Below are 21,876 nucleotides of genomic sequence, written 5' to 3'. Positions count from 1 at the left end.
AACTTTTGGAAAAAATCCCTGTGTTAGCTGTGATACAAAAGCCTTCCTGCACCCTGTGTGAGCTTTAGGATACACTACAGAGCCCATTCCCAGAGCATGGCGTCAGCGTGTGTGTACAAGTATGCAAAGTTCAATGGTTTGGAATGAGAAATGAGTAAACGGATGTCACAGGAGAGTCAGCAGCTGTGGATGCTCTTCTATTCCTTCCTAAGCTCCCTCACACTCACTGCCTTCTAAGTCTACATAGTCTTTCTTACTGCAAGAGAAACAGAAGATGTTTCTTCAGTGTTTAATGATAAGAGTTGTTCACCTTTGTGGTCCTGAAGAAAGCTTTGGGAGAGTCTGGTGTGCATCCCTACCAGAGCCCAGTGACCTTAGGCAGGGACCAGCAAACTTCTCCAGCCCCACGAGCAAGACAAAGAGGGTGGATTTGGAGAATAGTAAGAATGGGTCATGAGACCACATCTTACCACAGAAAGGGTTGAAAGGGCCACACAAGTATGAAGGGGGTGTTAGATAATTTCCTCTATAGACAATGCCAAAACAAGATACAGTTTTCCTGAAGAGAAGCCAGGTTAAAATCAGAAGGAAATTATTGCATTAAATGGGAAAAAGACAGGAGAAAATAGGAGGATGAGTGATGATGCCTAAAGCACAGGAGCTTTGAAACTAGGTAGGCAAGAATATGCCACAGCGTCATTCCTGAATGAGCCATATATACTGGAGCACTGCTGCTCCACTATCTGGGCAGGCTATGGAGCAAAACTATATGTGGAAAGGGTCAGACCAAGTGTCGGGGTCAGCCTGGCATCATTGCCCTACCAAGTACCCTAACATCACGGAGGTCTGAATGGGCTGTTCATATGCCCATAAGCACATCTGGGATACATTTCCTAGATGTTGGTAACATTGTATGGGCTTGTTTCATTCACCTAAAGAAAAACAAGACTCTTAGATGTGCCACAATGCATCCCCTTCCTCATACTGCCTACTTGCTTTCCCTACATCTGCCTTCTATCTTTCTTTTTTTCCTTTTTTTTTTTAAGATTTTATCTATTTATTCATGAGAGACACAGAAGGAGAAGCAGAGGCATAGGCAGAGGGGGAAGCAGGCTCCCTGCAGGGAGCCCAATACAGGACTCGATCCCAGGATCCCTGGATCATGACCTGAGCCAAAGGCTGATGCTCAACCACAGAGCCACCCAGGTGCCTTTCTATCTTTCTATCATATTTTTATCTTCCTTCTGCCTCTCATATGTACACTTTTCAAAATCATCAGACTTGAAAGGAAGGGGAAAGAGCAAAAAGCATTAACCTAGGAGAGTCAGAAAAGTGGGATCAAAGGAAAACAAGATCATGGTTCAGCCCCTTACCATTTCAAAGGAGCGCCTCTGCTACCACCTAAGAAAATGTCTATAGCTCTCGTGGAAACATACAATTGTAAGAACCACTGCAGAGTCAGCTCATTCTGTTGTGGTCAGTTATGATTGTTAGAAACATTTCTTCCCGTGAGCTGGAATCTGCCAGTCTCTAAATGTTGGTCATTGCACTGAGAGGTCAATGGCGTTCCTGATGCTGCAAACTGAGGGGACTCAAACCCACTAAAAAACATGCAGTTCTTTTGTATCAGATAGAAAGGTTGGTTACCACTCAACCACAGTCATTCCAGGAAACAGAGGATTATGTCTTAGTTAATGAATCCTAGTTACCTAATTTTGGAACCCCTATAATCAACTTTGTGCTTCTCCATAATTCCTTGCTGTTTTTACAGTTTTCAGGGCAGCATAACATTGATTCTGTGTCTCTTCCACCTGAAAAGCCATGAAACACTCAACAGATTAAATCGAAAGGTGAATAAAGAAAAAATTTGAAGATAGTAAATTTTTATTGAGAATGAAGTTGCCATTGTTGCAGTAAACGTATCTCCATTTTAAGAATCTGAGAAAAGACAGATTTAAATTTCCTCAGGGGTTTAATGTCTGTTAAGAGAAGGTCAAATCTATAGTGAGTGGTGCCTCCATTTGCAGGCACAAGACTTTTCTTTTTTTTTTTTTTTTTTTTAGATTTTATTTATTTATTCACGAGAGACACAGGGAGAGAGGCAGAGACACAGGCAGAGGGAGAAGCAGACTTCCTGCAGGGAACCCGATGCAGGACTTGATCCCAGGACCCCAGGATCACACCCTGAGATGAAGGAACATGCTCAGCCAGTGAGCCACCCAGGCATTCCAAGACTTTGGTTTAAATGTACATTTGGCCATTGCATGAGTGTTGCTCCCAGCAAACAACCTCACTTGTGAAATCTGATTGCTCATATATGAAATAACACTAGCAACAAATAAGTAAAATACACGGATAAGATATTATTCGATGTAAAATATACTTCGCCCCACTAGACTGTGTGCTTCTTGAGGGAAGTACCTGACATTACCCTTTTTTGTATCTAAATCTTAAAACACAGGAGTAAGTGATCACTAAAAGTCTATTGGAAAAGAAAGCAATAATAGCTGCAATATTTCTTTCCACTCCCTCTTATTTTGCAGGCAAGCAAAGTTCCAGTAGGTAGAAGACAAACTCTTTTGGGCCAAATATTAGGAGAAGGCTTGGAAATTTTTAATGTGTTAATAAGATTAAAAATCACTTTATATTAAGGTATCATAATTTTTACTTAAAAATATATGACTTTCTCAGTGGAAAGGCTAAAATATATAATTTTAAGTAGACCTCCACCAATATGTCCACAATACTGTATTATGGGAATACTGTATTAAGGAAAAGAGTGAATACTTAATATTTATTTGCCAAACAAGTGTATATGTCCTAGTATACTCAAATCAAAAAAAAAAAAAAAAAGAAAAAAAGAAAAAGAAAAACACACCCAAATAGCTCCAGTAATTTTTAATGTTTTTTAACAACTTTATTCATTTATTTATTTTATTTTCAAGATTTTATTGATTTATTTGACAGAGACAGAGCACAAGTAGGGGGAGAGGCAGAGGGAGAGGGAGAAGCAGACTCCCACTGAGCAGGGAACCCGATGCTGCACTCAATCCCAGGACCCTGAGATGATGACCTGAGGCAAAGGCAGCTGCATAGCTGACTGAGCCACCCAGGTGTCCTGATTTTTAATAACTTTTAAAGTGTACTCCTAATGTCTGGAATTCAAACCAAGAAAAACAATTAGAATGGATGTCTCATGATAGCTGAGCAACATGTGCTGAGGATCACTACATATTGGGGACACTGTCATCTAGCAAAGGTCAAATACAAGAATCCTGAAATCCTGAATATTTTACAGAAGGAACCTAGTGAGTCAGTTATCATTAAAGTAATACAAATATTGCTAATGCAAATAGACTGTCACTCTGCATCTTTCTGAGACAGAGTGCTGTAAGTACAAACAGAACTTGCCTCTTTAAATCTTTACTCACTGCTACTTGAGCTCTCAAAAATTACTCAGTAAGTACAAAGAAAGCACTCTCAGCTTAGCTGTTTTCAGCGAGATAAAATGACCACTGATCAATGAAATGTCTGCCCCTGTAGTCACCAGTACCTAGAGTCATTGCCTATTCTGCTTCACAAGGAAAGTGTGAGAAATAAAGAAGTAAGACCCTTGTTAGCTCTAACCTCCTGCAGATGTCTGTAATCAGGGTTAAATGTGTGACCCCCATGCTTATTTGGAGGCAGAAAATATTTTAAGGGAGAGGATGCATTTGAGTTGGAACTTAAAGGAAGAATAGAAGGTAGGAATCCAAAGTGGGAACAAGGCATTTAAGCAGTGGGAAGAGCAGAAAGCCTGGGAAGAGAAAGATGTTTGAACAGAAGACATGGAATAAGGATTAAAAATTAATGGGAAGTTAGATAAGAAAAGCAGGTCAGAGTAAAATTATGGAGCCCACCAGGGTCCAGCCAAGAAGAGGTACACAGCTGTAACTGGATAACGAGGTGACACAGCAACATGACATTTGAAATGGCTGAAAAGAAACTTGTGATCACTACAACAGAACCCAATGATGAGTTTTTCTAGTGCTGAGTATACTGATTTTCTGAATAGTGTGTTACCTTTTTTAGATTAGAATTACTCTTAAAGTAATTCAGATGCCTTCAAGAGCTTCTTAGAGCATTGGGTCACTCTTCACTTAAGAAATAAGGGGAAAGGGATCCCTGGGTGGCTTAGCAGTTAAGTGCCTGCCTTCGGCCCAGGGCATGATCCTGGAGTCTTGGGATTGAGTACAGCATCGGGCTCCCTGCATGGAGCCTGCTTCTCTCTCTGCCTGTGTCTCTGCCTCTCTCTCTCTCTCTCTGAGTCTCTCATGAATAAGTAAATAAAATCTTTTTTTTTTTTAAAAAAAAAGGAAATATGGGGAAATGTGCATAGGCATGTCAACATTTCAGATACAAGAGAGCTAAGTGAATCTCCATGCGTGGATAGGAGGGGCCAGGCTGATCCGACAATATGGCCACATGCCTTCAGATGCCAGAGCTTGCAGACGACACACACCCACACCACATCCTGCTTTGAGCAGTATGTTGCACGCACTCCAGCACATGGTGTTTAGCTAACAGGCAGTTTAACAGGCACCAAATTCACTGTGGAGGCATCATTTGTCTCTCAAGAGTCCTCAGCAGCCTGCTTCATCCTCATTAGGCCCCGTGCAGCACTGTCAGCTCCTGGTCCAGCTCAGCATCCCAGTCTCCTCTCCTACATCCTTCTTCCTTTATGGAGACAGGCCAGCTCTGTCTACCTCACATCCGCTTCATGGAAATTATGGGGACAGGCCAGCTCTGTCTACCTCACATCTGCTTCATGGAAAAGAGACTCTGGAATCACTGCCTGTCAACTCATGTAGGCAATTCACTCGTGAACAAACTATTTTGGGATGGAGCGACAGTCAGCAATGTTTTCCTGCTTCCATATTTTTGTTTCAGGGCAAGTACACTAACTGGAACAGCCCAAAGCTGACACCGGGTGCGCGGATGTAACCCAGGATGAGGGTGTGACCCAGTCAGGGCACAGAGCAGCTCCCTAGGCTGACAAGTATGAATGTTCTCTTGCGTTTATGAACATGCATCTCCCAGGAAGCGCATCTTTCATGCATTACTGTGGAATTAGGGATTGAGTTTTCACTATGAAGAATTTTGATTGCTTGATTACATCAAGCTGATGACGAAATGAAGGAAGCCTCTGAAAGGGTCCAGGCAGTATATCAGCTCTTGAGCAGAACTGAAAACACTCTGCTGCTCCCTTGTCACTAGTGCAGAATGCCAGCAGTCAGCAGCCCAGGCACAGGGGGCAGAAGGGTAGAAGAAATGCAGACCTGCCAAGAAAACGGGAGTTCCAGCCCCAAATCTGCTGTTCAGGATCTTTGTGTCCTTGAACTAGTCTTTTCATCCTAGTTTTTTACCTCTAAAATGAGACTTATAAAATCTGCTCCAGAGAAACCTGGGTGTCCATGAAACATCTGCCTTAGGCTCAAGTCATGATCTTGGGGTCTTGGGATTGAGACCCATGTCAGGCAGGCTCCCTGCTTAGTGGGGAACCTGCTTCTCCCTCTCCCTCTGGCCTTTGCCCCTAGTCGTATTCTCTCTCTCTCTCTCTCAATTAAATAAATAAATAAATAAATACCTTTAAAAGATATTTTTAAAAAATAAAATCTATTCCATCACTTTCACAGGATTCTTATCAGATCAAGTTTTAAAAACTGGTAAAATGCAATTCCACCCAACAGCACTGTTATTCTGTAGTTCCATATTTATTCTTAAGATGATTGAGAAAAGCCAAAATCGGCCCCCATGCATAAGAAGCTAACTCCGAGAAAGGCTGTAAGTAAATAACACTACAGAGTCTGTTTGCCATGTATTGAGGCTGAGAGATCTCAGAGATTTCATTCTCTGGTACAGAAGTGAATTTGATTCTTGGATTATAATACAACAGAAATGCTTCTGTCTTACACTTACTTACATTCTAATATCTAGAAAGCAATATTTTTGATGCTTTATGGCATCCTGTAATAAAAGTGGCCATGGGCTTTATCATGGACCCAGAGAATAGGGGTTGGTTAAAAGAAGCACAATAATTGAGCAGGAGATGCTGCAGCATCCTAGAAAGGCCACTCGGACTCATAGGTTATGGAAGTAGCTTTCCTCAGCAGTGAATCCATGTAACAAGCCAGCATGTGCTACTCAACTTTTGGCCTTTTAGTGTCATCCACAGAATGAAGACAAAAACCGATACTCTGTTGGAAAGTGTTAGACATACAAAGTGATAAAGTCTGTGTAAGTAATTGCAATATATAATGACACAAGCAGATACATAATGACAGCAGTAGTAATGCTTGCAGTAAAACATGAAGGGAAGTTGACACTTGGTAGATTGCAGAGCATCATGAGTTCCTCCCATTCTGGAGGACAATGAATCTAAACCTCCCCTGATGACAAATAAGAACAAAAGGCCCTTCAGTCACTCATAGATCCAGAAGAAAAATGAGGGAAGTGATTGGATGAAGGTTGTCAGTGAAAACACTAGTCATTCATATTGGCCTCCTATTCTAGAATACTTTTGTTCCCACTCCTAAATCTGGATTAGAAAGAGTTCACCGTCTCCTGGGTAATATTAAAACTATAAATAACTTTTATCTTCTAAAATAAACTGTAGCACAGAGTGTCACTCAGGATTAGGGATCAATATAACGTATTTTGGTAGACTAAGCTAGAATGAAAATGTAAATAAATAATATAGCTAAAATTAGACTAAGTCAATCTGAAAGATATTATTACCAAGGAAACTAACCAAAAACAAATAAACACAAAAGCTAACACTGAGGTGCTTGGAAATACAGTGATGGTAGTAATAGAATAAATAAGGCAAAAGCGAACTGATACAAGGCATCTATTGGCATCTGCTTTTACACCGAGATATTTCATTATAGCTTAGATTTAGGTATATTGATGTATACTTTTGTCCCTTTATGCTGTATTTTTATTTTTATTTGATATTGACATAATAGTGCTTTTCCTTATTCTCAATGAACTTTGGATAAGCCATTAAAGGCATCAGTTTATAGTATTGTAGGCTTCAAAGATAAACATCTGGATTTTTTTTTTTTACATTGCCTGGATGTCCACCTACCAAACATCCAAATATTCAGAAATATCCAAATTACTGAATATAGATGAAGTGGGTGATGAAGACGTATTGGTTACCGTGTATTAATATGAATTGATAGAGCCACATGCCCAGTGGCCAAGCTATCTAATATTCTTGAAAGATGTGAAAGGCTGACAGAATGAAAAATGTGGATAGCTAGATCATTTTTCTTTTCAGAACTGTTAATGTAGTCCTGTAATTAAACATGCTCAATCAACAGATTCTTTAATCATTTCCATCATGAATAAATATCACAGAAAAAAATTCTATTTAGCAAGATATATATTTATTTAATAAACTTTGCTGGTGGCAAATATAAAGCTCTTTGAAACTTCAACAACAAAGAAAGGAAGATTTATGTAAATTAATGTTAGTGAAAACTCAGAAAAATGGAGGTTGCTCATGAATTACAAGAATAGGTACCAATGAGTAAACCAGTGACCACTGACAAATGCAGGGGTGGTAAGGAGACTTCTCTGGCTGACACCACAGCTTTGAGGATCAGCAAATTCCCTGATGGCCCCTTTAGACCATGTGTATCTGGTATCAGAGCAACTCGTTGAAAAGTAGAAAATCGCAAGTACTCAGTTATTTGGTGATCACGAGGTTAAAGATTTTGACAGATATTTCAGTTCAAATTTTAGAATGATGGGGATGTTCACGCAAAATCTAAAGAATAAGCTATAAAGTGAGTATAAAGGTTAACAACTAGTAGGAGTAGCCTACAAGAAAAGAAAAATATCTCAGGTTTATTATCAATTTCAGTTGTGTAGAAGGCACTATCAATGAGAGTCTGGATATCTGTAGATACTCATTTTGGCTGAATCAATGTAGAGGTTTCAATAAGCCAAATTATTCTAAGGGGATTCTCTTTGCCATGACACCAGTCAATGGTCCTGAAAGCATGGCCAGTATTTTAATTGTTGATCATTCACAGTGAAGGAGATGGAGTTGGAAGTTACACAGAATTCTGCATGAGCACCTGACAATTCCATTTCACCATCATCCAATTCACTATTGGGCAGGCAAGTTCAGGGCTTGCTGTGAAAATTCCCAAACTGAATTAGCCTGGGTTCTTAGATGCAAGTAATAGAAACTAAGTCCAGATGATTTGATCAGTTGCCAGAAGAAGGGAGAACCAGACTCAGTAATAGTAAGAAAAAGAGACAACTGGAGTCAAAATCACAGCACCCTGTGACCATGCCTGTTACCACCACTGAGCATCAGAGCCACAGACTGCGCTTCCATTCGGCGAGCCCCTGAAGGCCACGTTCTCTCTGCCCATACACTCACCAATGTCCACTCCTTCACTTAAAATGGAAGGGGAGCATACATTACTGGTACACCACACGCCCAACCTGTTTCTGTGTGAGTGACCTAGAAAAGAAGACTGTTTTCTCAGTGTCCACATCCACAGACTCCTATTGTGTGGGGAATGTTCCGACACGGGGAGGTCATTCATTTGTTGGGCAGCTAAGCAAAGAGACAAAAGCTCACTAAATGGGAAAGTTGCATGCTATAGGGGATGACAGGCCTGGCATCAGAATAAGTGTGAATTTTGAAATTTTGGATCCCTGTTTCCTAAATATATAACCTCTAACATATTTTCTGTCCTTTCTGGGCATCTACCAGTTTGTAATTCTCTTGAGGGTAAGAAGCGTGTTGGACTTATCTGTGTAGTATTTCTAGCAGTAGGACCATGCCTAGCAATGAGCCAAAGCCCTAAACTCACTCTTACATGAATGACAAGATTCCACCAGTGTGCACGCTGACAACAGCATGTAACACGCATCTTAAACATTTACCTATTTTCTGTGTGTGGGATCACTTGACATATATTTCACACCTACCAGACTAAGCACCGTGAAATCAAGGTCAGTGAGACTTATTTCTGATTGCCTCTACTGTGCAGAGCATGGGGTGTAACACTTGGTAAGTATCTGATAAATAACAGATGAGTGGGGACGCCTGGGTGGCTCAGCCATTGAGCATCTGCCTTTGGCTCAGGGCATTGATCCCGCGATCTGGGATCGAGTCCCACGTTGGGCTCCTTGCATGGAGCCTGCTTCTCCCTCTGCCTGTTTCTCTGCCTCTCTCTCTCTCTTTCTGTGTCTCTAATGAATAAATAAAATCTTTAAAAAATAAAAAAAATAACAGATGAGTGAGTGCAACCCTCCATGTATTTTCTCACTGGCAAATCTGATATGGTATCCTACTCATTTGAAGATTGAGTGAAATTACCTGAAGATATTCTTACATAGTAAGTGCTCATTTGTTGTTGTTTCTCTTTAGGACAAAATGACCTCCAGAAACCTCCAGACTTAGAGTTCATTGTAAAATTTAAAAACATAGTCCTCTCCTTTAGACTACAGTAAAACATTGTGCTGTTATATTTATTAACCTATTGTGTTGTACTGCATTTACATTCTTATCTCCTTTAATGTACTGAGAGCTCCTCCAATGCAGTGAATGGGTTTCAGTTTTTATTTAATCAAAGTCAGTGTCTCCTAATGTCTAATCCACAGTACATATCCATTTTCTTGAAAAAAAATTAATAAATGAGTGAATGGCTATGTGACAATGGGTTTTCATTATTTCTTAGACTATAAGAGTCATCTCAGAATCAATAACATTACTTCTCACGTCATGAAAGAGATAAACATGTTGTAAATGACGATCCATCACAGCTTCTTTGTCCTGTATCCACGTTGGCCTGTAAGATCCAAAGTTTAATAAGAGGCTTGCAGTGATGTATGCTTCTATTTGCTGAGTACACATTATCACATAAGACAGCTTTCTTTATTTTGAAAAAGAGAAAGAATTTTGATAAAAACTGATAAGCTCGGACCTTAGGAGCAAAAATAGAAGGCAATCTAGTGACAGGTGGTTGTGGGGCAAAGCGGGGAGGGAGGATAGCTGGGTATTACATACCAGCATAGCTAAGAAGCCCAAACAAAGGAAAACAAGGATAAAAGCATAGATAAAACCATATACTAGTGTATATAAATAATATATATGATATACTTTTTTAAAGCACGAAAATGTCCTAGAAGTGAAGAGGCACACATTAAAAGCCAATACTGAAAAGGTTTACTGGATATCCAGTAAAACTAATAAAGAACTTCATTGGTGTACATCAATTTGTACATTAAAAACCTTGTGGGTAAGAAGATAATCCTCAAAGCATCAGGGGGTGGGATCAGGAAATCGGCATGTTACAGGAGTGGGAATCAAAATGACACTGGATTACTCAGTAGCAATTCTGGATCTTATAGTAAAACGGAGCATCATCTTCTAAATTCCAAGGAAAATTATTTTTTTTTAACCTGACATGCTCACACATAAAATTGTAAAGCAGATTAAGGACATATAAAACTCATCAAGGATTGGGATCCCTGGATAGCTCTGTTGGCTAGGTGTCTGGCTTTTGATTTTGGCTCAGGTCATGATCTCGGGATCGTGGGATCAAACCCCACATTGGACTCTGTGCTGGATGTGAAGCCTGCTTATCTTTCTCTCTCTGCTCCTCCCCCACCACCTCTAATAAATTAATGCATAAAATCTATTAAATAAATAAATAAATAAATAAATAAATAAATAATCAACCAAGGGTTTAACAGTTGATCCTCCAAGTATTCTTTCTTAAGAAGTTGTAGAAAAGGTGCTTGTGGGCAGTAAAGCAAGAGGAAGGGATGGGATCCAGAAAGGAAGCCTCACTGTGGAAAAGTGGATAAAGTCCCAAGATGGCAGTCCTGTAGCAGGTGAGGAGTAAGCAGTATAGACTGCAGCAGAGAGGAAAAGAGAAGAAGGAGAAAGAGAATCAGGAACTTAACAACAGAAGCAAGCCAGATATATGACTTGGCATGTTATGGCTTGTGTGAAACATTACTTTTGGGAGAAGTAATGGAAGATAAATAGATAATTATGTAAATAAAAGCAATGAGGCAATGGTTAAGTCTGAGTGAAAATAATATGAGTAAAGAATACATAATTCATATTTTTGGCCTCGTCAGTGAAAAAATGTATGTATGTACTTACCTACATAGAACAGTGTAAGAGCCTGCTACTGATTTAACTAGTTATACAGTAAGTATGTTGGGAAAATAAAAGTAGGGAATTAGGGAAGAAATTATATAAGGGAGTTAAAGGCTCAGGTACTATAATGGGGAACCAGTAATGTCTGCCTAAAGTAAAAAAATCAGAAGTTCTAAAGGTAAAGGACAGTCTCTTCAACAAATGGTGTCAGGAAAACTGGACAGCCACATGCGGAAGAATGAAACTGGACTGCTTTCTTACATCACACACAAAAATAAATTAAAAATGAATTAAAGACCTAAATGTGAGACCTGAAACCATAAAAATCTTAGAAGAGAGCACAGGCAGTAACTTCTTTGACATTGGCCATAGCAACTTCTTACTAGCTATGTCTTCTGAAGCTAATGAAACAAATACAAAGCTTCTATACAGCAAAGGAAACAACCAACAAAACTAAAAGGCAACCTACAGAATGGGAGAAGATATATCTTGACATTTCTGATAAAGGGTAAGTATCCAAAATATATAACAAATTTACACAAGTCAACCCTCAAACCCTAAATAATCCAATTTTTAAAAAGAGCAGATGATATGAAAAGACATTTCTCCAAAGAAGACATCCAGACAGTCAATAGACACATGAAAAGACATTTATCATCACTTACCATCAGGGAAATATAAATCAAAACTATAATGAGATATATCCTCACAGTTGTCAGAATGCGACAAAATCAACAACACAAGAAACAAGTGGTGTTGGCAAGGATGTGGAGAAAGGGAAACTACATTGTTGGTGGGGTGGGAATGCAAACTGGTGTAGCCCCTGTGGAGAACAGTATGGAGGTTCCCTGAAAGTTAAAAATAGGACTACTCTATGATCCAGCTATCCTACTACTGGGTATTTACCCAAAGAATACAAAAACACTAACTCAAAGATATATATATATATATATATATATATATATATATATATATACACCCCTATGTTTATAGAAGCATTACCTACATTAGTCATATTATGGAAACAGCCCAAGTGTCCAACGATTGATGAGTGGAATATTATTCAGCCATAAAAAGAATGAAAACTTGGAGTGCCCGGGTGACTCAGACTGTTTAGCATCAGACTCTTGATTTTGGTTCTGGGTCATGAGATTTGAGACCTGCATCAGGCTCTGTGATCAGCACAGAGTCTACTGGAGAGTCTCTCTCTTCCTCTTCCTTTGCCCTTTCTCCTCACTGGCAAGAGCTACAAATAAACAAACAAACAAACAAACAAATAAATAAAATCTTAAAAAATATAATACAATCTTGCCCTTCGTAATGATGTGGATGGAGTGAGAGAGTATAGTGCTAAAGAAAATAAGTCACAGAAAGACAAATACCATATGATTTCACTCATATGTGGAATTTAAAAAACAAAAATGAGCAAATGGGAAAGAAAATGAGTGAGAGAAAGGAAAACCAAGAAAAAGAGAGCAGACTGCTGGTCACCAGAGGGGAGGTGGTGGGGGGATGGGTGAAACAGGCGATGGGGATGAAGGAGCACACCTGTTGTGATGAGCACCAGGTGATGTAGGGAAGTGCTGAGTCACTGCATTGTACACCTGAAACAATATTAACACTGTATGCTAACTACACTGGAATTTCAATTAAAATTTAAACAAAATAGTAAGTTCTGAAGACATATATATTGTCCAGAAATATGAATGTAAATATAAAAAAAACATATAAAAGATTCAAAAGTGAGTATTGTTACAAAGTGAAAGAAGCTGGGAGACAAGTAAGGGTGGAATTTAGAAAATCTTTTTTTTTAATTTTTTTAATTTATTTATGATAGTCACAGAGAGAGAGAGAGACAGAGACAGAGACACAGGCAGAGGGAGAAGCAGGCTCCATGCACCAGGAGCCCAACGTGGGATTCGATCCCGGGTCTCCAGGATCACGCCCTGGGCCAAAGGCAGGCACCAAACCGCTGCGCCACCCAGGGATCCCAGAAAATCTTTTTTTGACTATGAGGCTTAGAGAAGTATTTGATAATTATAAACAATACGGCATTTTTGCTTAGGAAATAATAACTATAAAAGAAAAAAGAAACAATAGCCTCTAGAGATCAAACCAATTTCAATAAAATAAGAAAAATGAAAATGCAACCCTGGACCTGAAGAGACAAGATTTGCATTTACATTTATAAATATGTATAATAATATGTATTTATAATGTGGATACTTATCTAGAAAATCGATGCCAATCAAGTGAATAATTCTTTGAAATAACAGAAGCATTAAAGTAAGCAAATACAAGAGAAACAGATGAGACTGAGTAGCTTCCTGACATTCCATGGAATACTACAGTGCTCTAGGAGCTGCTCTTCTGACCTGACCCACCTCCTTTTCCTGTTGCACCCTTGTTTCCTCTGAGGGAAGCACTGCACCACGAAATGTGTTTTTTGTGGGAAATAATCCCAAGAGTCCAACTCCATCTGTGGAAGTGGAAAGGACCTAAATCTTTCTGTCCCAGGTCCCTGGAACAAAGAGTGGACAGGTATCCCATTTCAACTGAGCCACTGGATTTTCGAGAACTTTCAAGGTTTAGCTCATGACTCAAGTTTTCAGGAAGAATGATTGGACTGGATTAACGCAGCTGCAGAGTCCACACTGGACTGTGCTTGGCTGCTTCAGTGTTATTGTATTTCCATTTTCTTAGCACTCCAGAAGAACTCTGGATGTTGCCTACTGAAAAGCTTCTCATGTTTATGATGTATGTGAGCCTCCAATATCTTTGGGAAAACTCTGTATTGCCTATTTCTGTCCATAGAGTTGTGTTACTTGCAACCTAGAAACCTAACTGATAGGAGCACCTGGGGATAAATATAACAAGAAATGGTTATGATGTATATAATAAAATGTCAAAGCTTTACTGAAGAAGGTAAAGAAGGCTCAATAATAATAATAAATTACAAGAGAAGTGGAACATCCAAACATACATCTATAAATTCAGTACAATCCCAATGGAAATTTCTAAATTCCCAAGTTCATGTGAAAAATAAAACACTCCAGAATGCACAAGATACTTTTCAAAATGAAGGACAGTGATAAAGCTATAAAAATTATAGTACTGTTATAGGCGAACACAAATAAGTCAATGAAATTAAATAAGGAGTCTATAATCATAAGCTTTTAAACAAAGGAAACCTTTCAGCTCAGTGGGGAAACAACAAATTATTGGAAGAAATAGATAAGCAATATTTCTGAACTTATATTACTCTTTTATACTAGAAAGAAAAGCAATCTTTAGAGATACGCATAACCGATATAGGAAAATATATTTTTAAAAAGATTTTCTTTATTTATTCGAGACACAGAGAGAGAGAGACAGAGACACAGGCAGAGGGAGAAGCAGGCTCCCTGCAGGGAGCCTGATGTGGGACTTGATCCCAGGACCCCGGGAACACTACCTGAGCCAAAGGCAGATGCTCAACCACTGAGCCACCCAGGTGCCCCAGAAAATATTCTTATATATTAAAAAGGAAGGACTTACTAAGTTAGATATTAAAATCAAAAGCTATAAGGAAGAAATATTGGCATAGACTTCCGTAGGAGGAAAAGCAGCATGGCCAAAATTAAAGGGTAAATGATAATTTGAAACCATTTATAATAGATCAAAATTAATATCCACAATATATAGCAATCTTCTATATACTGTTAGGGAAAAAACATATACCCAGAAATAATAAACAATAAACAATGAATAATAAACAATACTGAAGACATTGAAGGGAAACTAATACCCACAAAAGACAGGAAGTGAAGATCCAAATTGTCAAATCTAGGAGGATATGTTGGCATTTTTAATGGAATGTTTAAGGTATTTATTTTTTATTTATTTTTTAAAAGATTTTATTTATTTATTCATGAGAGACGGGGGGCGGGGGGTGGTAGGCGGAGACACAGTCAGAGAGAGAAGCAGGCGGGAGCCCTAAGTGGGACTCGATTCAGGTTCTCCAGGATCACGCCCTGGACTGAAAGTGGTGCTAAACCGCTGAGCCACCCGGGCTGCCCGATACTTATTTTAATCCAGGAATTCCAATTCCAGTTTTCTATTATTCAGAATGTCATATATTTGCACATATAATGGCACTTATGAAACATTGTTTTTAAAAATGAGAAACTGGAAATAATCTAATATTTATTCACAAAGGGTTAGTTAGAAGTCCAACACGCTGTCCACTGCGCTAGGGAGCCACTCTAAAGGATTCGTTAAAAAGAATGCTCCCATGTTGAAACAGAACTCATCGGGAGAAAATGCATCCAGAATTTCAAGGCAGGTTCAAGGCCCGATGTCAGATGCCTAAAGGGAGAAACGCAGGCCTCCGGTCATCATCTTACAACCTACAGGAATAGAAGTATTTTGCTTCTCCTTGGCTGAATCAGGGACTATAGCCACCTGCCATGGCAGACACTTGGTTTCTACTCTGCTCTGCCGTTTCTGCATTCCTGCTTGGAGGGGTGTGCACTCCCCTGACACGCTCAGGCGCCAGGGTCTAAGCCGGTGATCACAGCTGCAGGACACGGCCGACCCGAGGCCTCCAGCCTGCCCCCGCCTCAGCCTTCGGGGCTTTCCTTCCTTCAAGCGCTGTGCTCCAGATCATTGCTCCTGCAAGAAGTCACTCTGTGTGAGAAGCTAACCTATAAGGTCAGCTTTGTGCAACTGGCAAAAAAGCCAATGGTTAATTTCAGAAATTTTGTGATCTGGTAGATAAACTACTGGCAGTTGAAAACCAGCAGGAATAAGATAATTTCCACCTCATAAGTCAGTGAAGGTAAAAATCGAGGCTTTAATTATTTATTTTTCCCACTGAGATGGTTGTTAAACTCTTCCTAGCATATCACTGCTTTCATTTCTAACTTCTCATTATGAAACGCTATGTAAGCATTTACAGGAATGGGGCAGAGCTATTTTTATCAACATGAAATAAATTTAACCAACAAGAAATAATTTCTAGGACATAGTAATACCATGAAGAACAATGTTTATAGAAGAACAATTTTGTAGAAAAGCTTATATGAATGTATAGGTATGAAATATATAGAACAAAAGCTTCAGGACTTCACATAAAATAGCTGACCAAAGTTGGCTATGGAGGATCATGCTGGGGTTGGAGTTCTTTTTCTTATATTATCTACCTATATACACTATACAATCTATGATATAGACTAGTTTAAAAATCTATCATAAGATAATGTCAATGTTTTATATAAAATTTTTATTTTTTTTTAAATTTTTTTATTATTTATTTATTCATGATAGTCACAGAGAGAGAGAGAGAGAGGCAGAGACACAGGCAGAGGGAGAAGCAGGCTCCATGCACCGGGAGCCCGATGTGGGACTCGATCCCGGGTCTCCAGGATCGCGCCCTGGGCCAAAGGCAGGCGCCAAACCGCTGCGCCACCCAGGGATCCCTTATATAAAATTTTTAAATAGTAAAACTAAATAATAAAAAATAAAGTATTTGCCAAATAAAATGTCTAATGTATTAATACTTCTAATATATAAAAATTTCAGACAAATAATAAAATTAATAGACACCAATAATAAATTGTATTAATACAGAGCAAGAGCACACAAAATACTAATTTATCATAGCAAATTATCACAAGCAGAAAAAGAATATAAAAATAAGAATTTCAAATATTCAAAAATTTCAAATTCAAAAATTATTACTGTTGGATATAAAAATATATATACTATAGGCACATTAGATCAAAACTCACCTGTAGTGTCCTTAGAATAAGTAATTGATGTACTTCCTGAAATAATTTTATTAATATGTATTGAGAGTCATTAATATTATCACTATTTTTATTTAGCCAAGTTATTGCACATTTTGGAATATGCGTTCAGGAAACAGCTATAGATTCAGAAAGTTTTTTGCTTTTGTTTTTTTTAGAAAGCATCTTTTTTTTTTCTTTCAAGATTTTATTTAAATTCAAGCTAGTTTACATATAATATATACTATTAGTTTCAGGAGTAGAATTCAGTGATTTATCACTTCCATATGATGTCCAGTGCTCATCACAAGTGCCTTCTTCACACTTGACATTCCTCCAGCCCATCCTCTACCTACTTTCCTCCAGAAACCCTCCATTTGTTCTCTAGAGTTAAGAGTCTTCTATAATTTGCCTCTCTCTCTTTATCTTATTTTATTTTTCTTTCCCTCTATGTCCTTCTGTTTTGTTTCTTAAATTCTACATACAAGTGAGATCATATAGTATTTGTCTTTCTCTGACTGACTTAACAAAAGAAGTAAAAAAAAGTCATTACAGGGTGCCTGGATGGCACAGCAGATCAGTCATCTGGCTCTTGGGTTCAGTTCAGGTCATGATCGAGCTGAATCCATCCCCACATCAAGCTCCACATTCAGCAGAGTTTGCTTGGGATTCTCTCTCCCTCTCCCTCCACCCCTCCTACTCATACTTAGTCTGTCTCTCTCTCAAATAGAGAAACAAATCTTAAAAAAACAATTTTTATTACAGTTTACTTATAAAACTGAAATAATGGATATTCAAAATATATAATGAAGGGTATTGAAAACATCCTGTAATTTCATCATTTATTAAGTTATATTTATATTCATTTTTTAAAAAAGTGTGAGGACTAGGGGACTACCTGGCTGGTTCAGTGGGTAGAACATGCAACTCTTGATCTTGAAGTTATTAGTTCAAGCTCCACATTGGGTGTAGAGATTTCTTTAAAAAAAGGTGAAGACTAGAAAGGATAATTTTTATTTGTCAGGGCATAAAGAATGACAGCTAAGTTGCTTTTTTTTTAATGTTCAAAATAAAAAGTGGAATTTAAAAGTGAGGTGTATGACATGTGATACATTTGCCTTAACCTCTTCTATTTTTTCCTTATCTAGCTAAATTTTACTCATCACTCAGGATCAATGTGAAGGCCACTTTCCTAGGGGAGCTTTGTCTGGCCTCTCTATCTCTACAACTGAATTTCCTCTGTTATATATACTCAGGACACTCTGTTTTTCTCCTTTGTAACTATGGTTGTAATTTATTACTTTGAAATTATTTAACTGTAACTTTTGGAAGAAATAGAAAGTAGAAATACTAAATGGGTTGTATTTGTCTAAAATGTATGTCCAACTTCTAAGAATTGTAAATGCACCAAAATAAGTTGATAGATTTAATTGATAGATTTAATGAATGCTTGATATCCAAAATAAAAAACAAAAGATAATGCTTCAAAATAGTGGATTATTTAAGAGTTGAGATTATACATTTTTTTTGTATTCACATTTAAGTTTCTATAAACTTATTTTACTAGTGTTTTATAAAGTAACTATCAGCCATATAATCAGAAAATAGATCATTATTTTACAATTGTGGCAATGGTTGGAAATTTAATGGAAAAATAATAAATGGGAAAAATAATTTAATGTAATTTTCCAAATTATTACTGGCTAAGGAAGAAATTGAATGGAAAAATTGAAGGAATTTATCCAAAATAATCTGAAGGCACATGAGTTTAAACACAATCCTTCCATCTCAGTACATATTGTAAAAAATGTGTTTACATGTTTTAAGTGAAAATAAAAGTTGAAAACTTGAAACAGGAATAAATCTGATCTCCATTCTTGGTTTTGCCACTAACTTTTGGTCAATAGTAAGTTTAGCTTTCAGAGCCCAAGTATTTGTAATCTGTGAGAATACTGGACTATATTTTTATATCTTTAATATCTTATCTTTCCCAACTTTTCAAATTCACACAAGACATTGGCTGAATTTAGGAAAAGGACTCAGAAAATCTCATTTGTGGATTGTATGTTAGTCTGCACGTATGTTTGTAATGACAGGTGAGGGGAGAGTAAGATGAAGTTGATGGGATTCACCAGGACTCATTATACAAAAACTAAATGTGACAGCATCTGGCTTTCCAGATTCCTGCCAAGTAGACAGGCTGGTGAATCAGAGGATTTAGATTAGATGATGACCTCCACAGGAAAGTAGGCAGAGTTTTGAACTTTATATATATGTCAGAGAGCAACTAACTTGTGATTTCAGGGACTTAAGTTACTTTTAGAAAGCTTGACATCCAAACTGAAGGCAAATTCTTCTTTCTTTTTTTTAAGATTTCATTTATTTATTTCACAGAGAGAGAGTACATGAGCAGGGGGAGGGAAGGGGAGAAAAAGAGAGAATCTGCAGCAGACTTTGCATGGTTGGGAGGCTGAAGCTGGGCTCAATCTCATGATCTTGAGATCATGACCTTAGCTGAAACCAAGAGTCAGGCACTCAACTGACTGAGACACTCAGGCTCTCCAGGAAGACAAATTCTTGACTTAAACAGATAAATGTTTTCCTGTAGTTTTTCTTTGTTAGCTGTGGCTTGTTTATAAAGCAGATTTAATTAGTTATGGTATGATACTCTATTTTTTAAAAGGATTTCTTTATTTATTTGAGAGAGAGAGAGAGAGAGAGAGAGAAGACAAGCAGGGGGAGGGGCAGAGGGAAAGGGAGAAGCAAACTTTCCACTGAGAACAGAGCCTGACACAGGGCTTAATTTCACATCCTGAAACCAATGAGCCACCCAGGTGCCAACCAATGGTGTGATATCCTAAAACAGTAATACTAAAAATGGTCATAAATTTCACAGATGAGCATGCAAATAATTTCTTAAAAGGAATCCACTTCCACTTACTATACAGTTTACTCCATTTACATTTGGCTTCACATTTTTTCTCAAAAGGAAACTTCCACAGCTTACAGAAAATATTATAACCCAATTCAAAGAACACCTTAGTGTATCGATTGTCCTAAAGAATCACCCAGATGATGGGATCCCTGGGTGGCGCAGCGGTTTGGCGCCTGCCTTTGGCCCAGGGTGCGATCCTGGAGACCCGGGATCGAATCCCACATCGGGCTCCCGGTGCATGGAGCCTGCTTCTCCCTCTGCCTGTGTCTCTGCCTCTCTCTCTCTCTGTGACTATCATGAATAAATAAATAAAAAATCTTTAAAAAAAAAAAAAAGAATCACCCAGATGACTACTGTCTTGCAAGCGTGTCTATGTTTTCTATTCTTGAAGATAAGTTTAGCTAATTTGCACTTTCTCCTGTAACTATTCTAATAAAATCTGGATTATCTTTCTCTACTCTCTATAATCAGATTTTTAAAATAACTTTTTGAAAAACTTTTTAAAATATTATACTTATCAATCAGTTATAGTAGGAAGAACACTGGTAATTGAAATATTAATGGATCTTGATATTTTTATTGCTAAAAGAAAACTGATTAAAAAAAAAGAGCAGCAAAAGAAAGCCTAACTACCTACTAATAAAAATAATCAATTTTATAGCTAGTTTATCAGAGAAGAAGCCCAGGGGAACTTGTTAAGATCCCTGAGGCTGTATATCAGGTGAATGTTTTTACTGAAATCTGGTAATAATAAAACTACTGTTTTTGTTTTTGTAAGTTAAGGCATCATCAGATCCCATATGTATTCTCAGGCCAAGACCTAAACAAGAAGGATGACCAGCTTGCACATTTTCCCACTAGCTCACTACAGCTAAAGGAATGAGAATAATTGTCAACATGATATCGTTTAGCAAAATCATTAATTTTACAGAGAGGAAGGCCCTCTCCAGGCCTCAGTGAGAAATCTTTCCTTTTCTTCCATAAGTAGGAAAAAACACAGTCCTAGTTTTTTTAATATTTAGAAGATACATGTGGGTTTTTTGGTCATTGTTGATGAATTAGAGGTGGCAATTAAATAGCAATACTCTATATATTCATTATTAAAAATTAATGTCAACAAAAAATGTTCTTAATCTCATATTTATAAAAATATGAATAATCACCTTATTTTTAAAATAAGGTGATTGCCATTTTGAAAATCTCTTCTAAGTAATTAAATCTAATTGCACAATAACATTATTTCTTACTGAAGAGAGTGCATGTGATTAATTAAGTGGATGTAAAGACTCGTGAGACTCCCTTCCCTTCTTCCTATACCTGGTCTTGCCTAAACCCCCTCTTCAGGCCAGGCGCAGTGTCTGTCAGCCTTCTGTGTAACCGCTCATTTCTCTTGGACTATTACATTGTGACCTCCCACTGAGCAGATGTCTTCATGTAGATGTTGCTCCAGAGTCTCTTGGAACATAAGAGTGGATGCTATGATTTGAATGTTTGTGTCCTACCCAAATTCCTATGTTGGAAATTCAACCTCCAGTGTGATTGTATTAGATCATGAGGATAAGCTCTCATGAATGGATTTAGTGTACTTACAAGAAGTCACACACTGAACTGGCTCTCTTTTAGCCATGTGAGGACACAGGGAAAAGCAGCCATTTGCAACCTGGGTGATGTTTTCCTAACTATAACTTAACTATGCTGACATCATGACCTCAGATTTCCACACCCCAGAATTCTGAAAAATAAATGTCTGTTGTTGATAAGTTACCCAGTTTATGGTATTTTGTTACAGCAGACCTAGCTAAGACAGTAAGTCTTATAAGGAGGCATTATGGCCCCTATTAATAGAGCTAACATTTGTTGAACATTTGTTAAATATCAGGCTCCATGCTAAGTGCTTTATGTGCAATTACTCTTTTAATCCCCTTTACAAGTCCATGAAATAGGATCTATTATTATCTCACATTACAGATAAGAAATGGATCTCAGATAGG

General features: G+C 37.9%; 1 long non-coding RNA gene across 9 annotated transcripts in view; it reads right to left on the bottom strand.

Moving 5' to 3' along the window:
• LOC144311166 (uncharacterized) overlaps window positions 1–21,876 on the bottom strand; it is a 243,173-nt gene that overhangs the window by 210,235 nt on the left and 11,062 nt on the right. For all 9 annotated transcript variants that reach the window (XR_013376741.1, XR_013376747.1, XR_013376743.1 and 6 more), the window contains exon 2: window positions 15,376–15,529. This is a non-coding gene — a long non-coding RNA (uncharacterized LOC144311166). The remainder of the gene's footprint in view (window positions 1–15,375; window positions 15,530–21,876) is intronic.

This window comes from Canis aureus, chromosome 3 (assembly GCF_053574225.1).
Source record: "Canis aureus isolate CA01 chromosome 3, VMU_Caureus_v.1.0, whole genome shotgun sequence".
NCBI classification, from domain to species: Eukaryota; Metazoa; Chordata; class Mammalia; order Carnivora; family Canidae; genus Canis; species Canis aureus.
The sequence above is the reverse complement of the archived record's forward strand: the minus strand, read 5'-3'. Positions and strand labels throughout refer to the sequence as shown.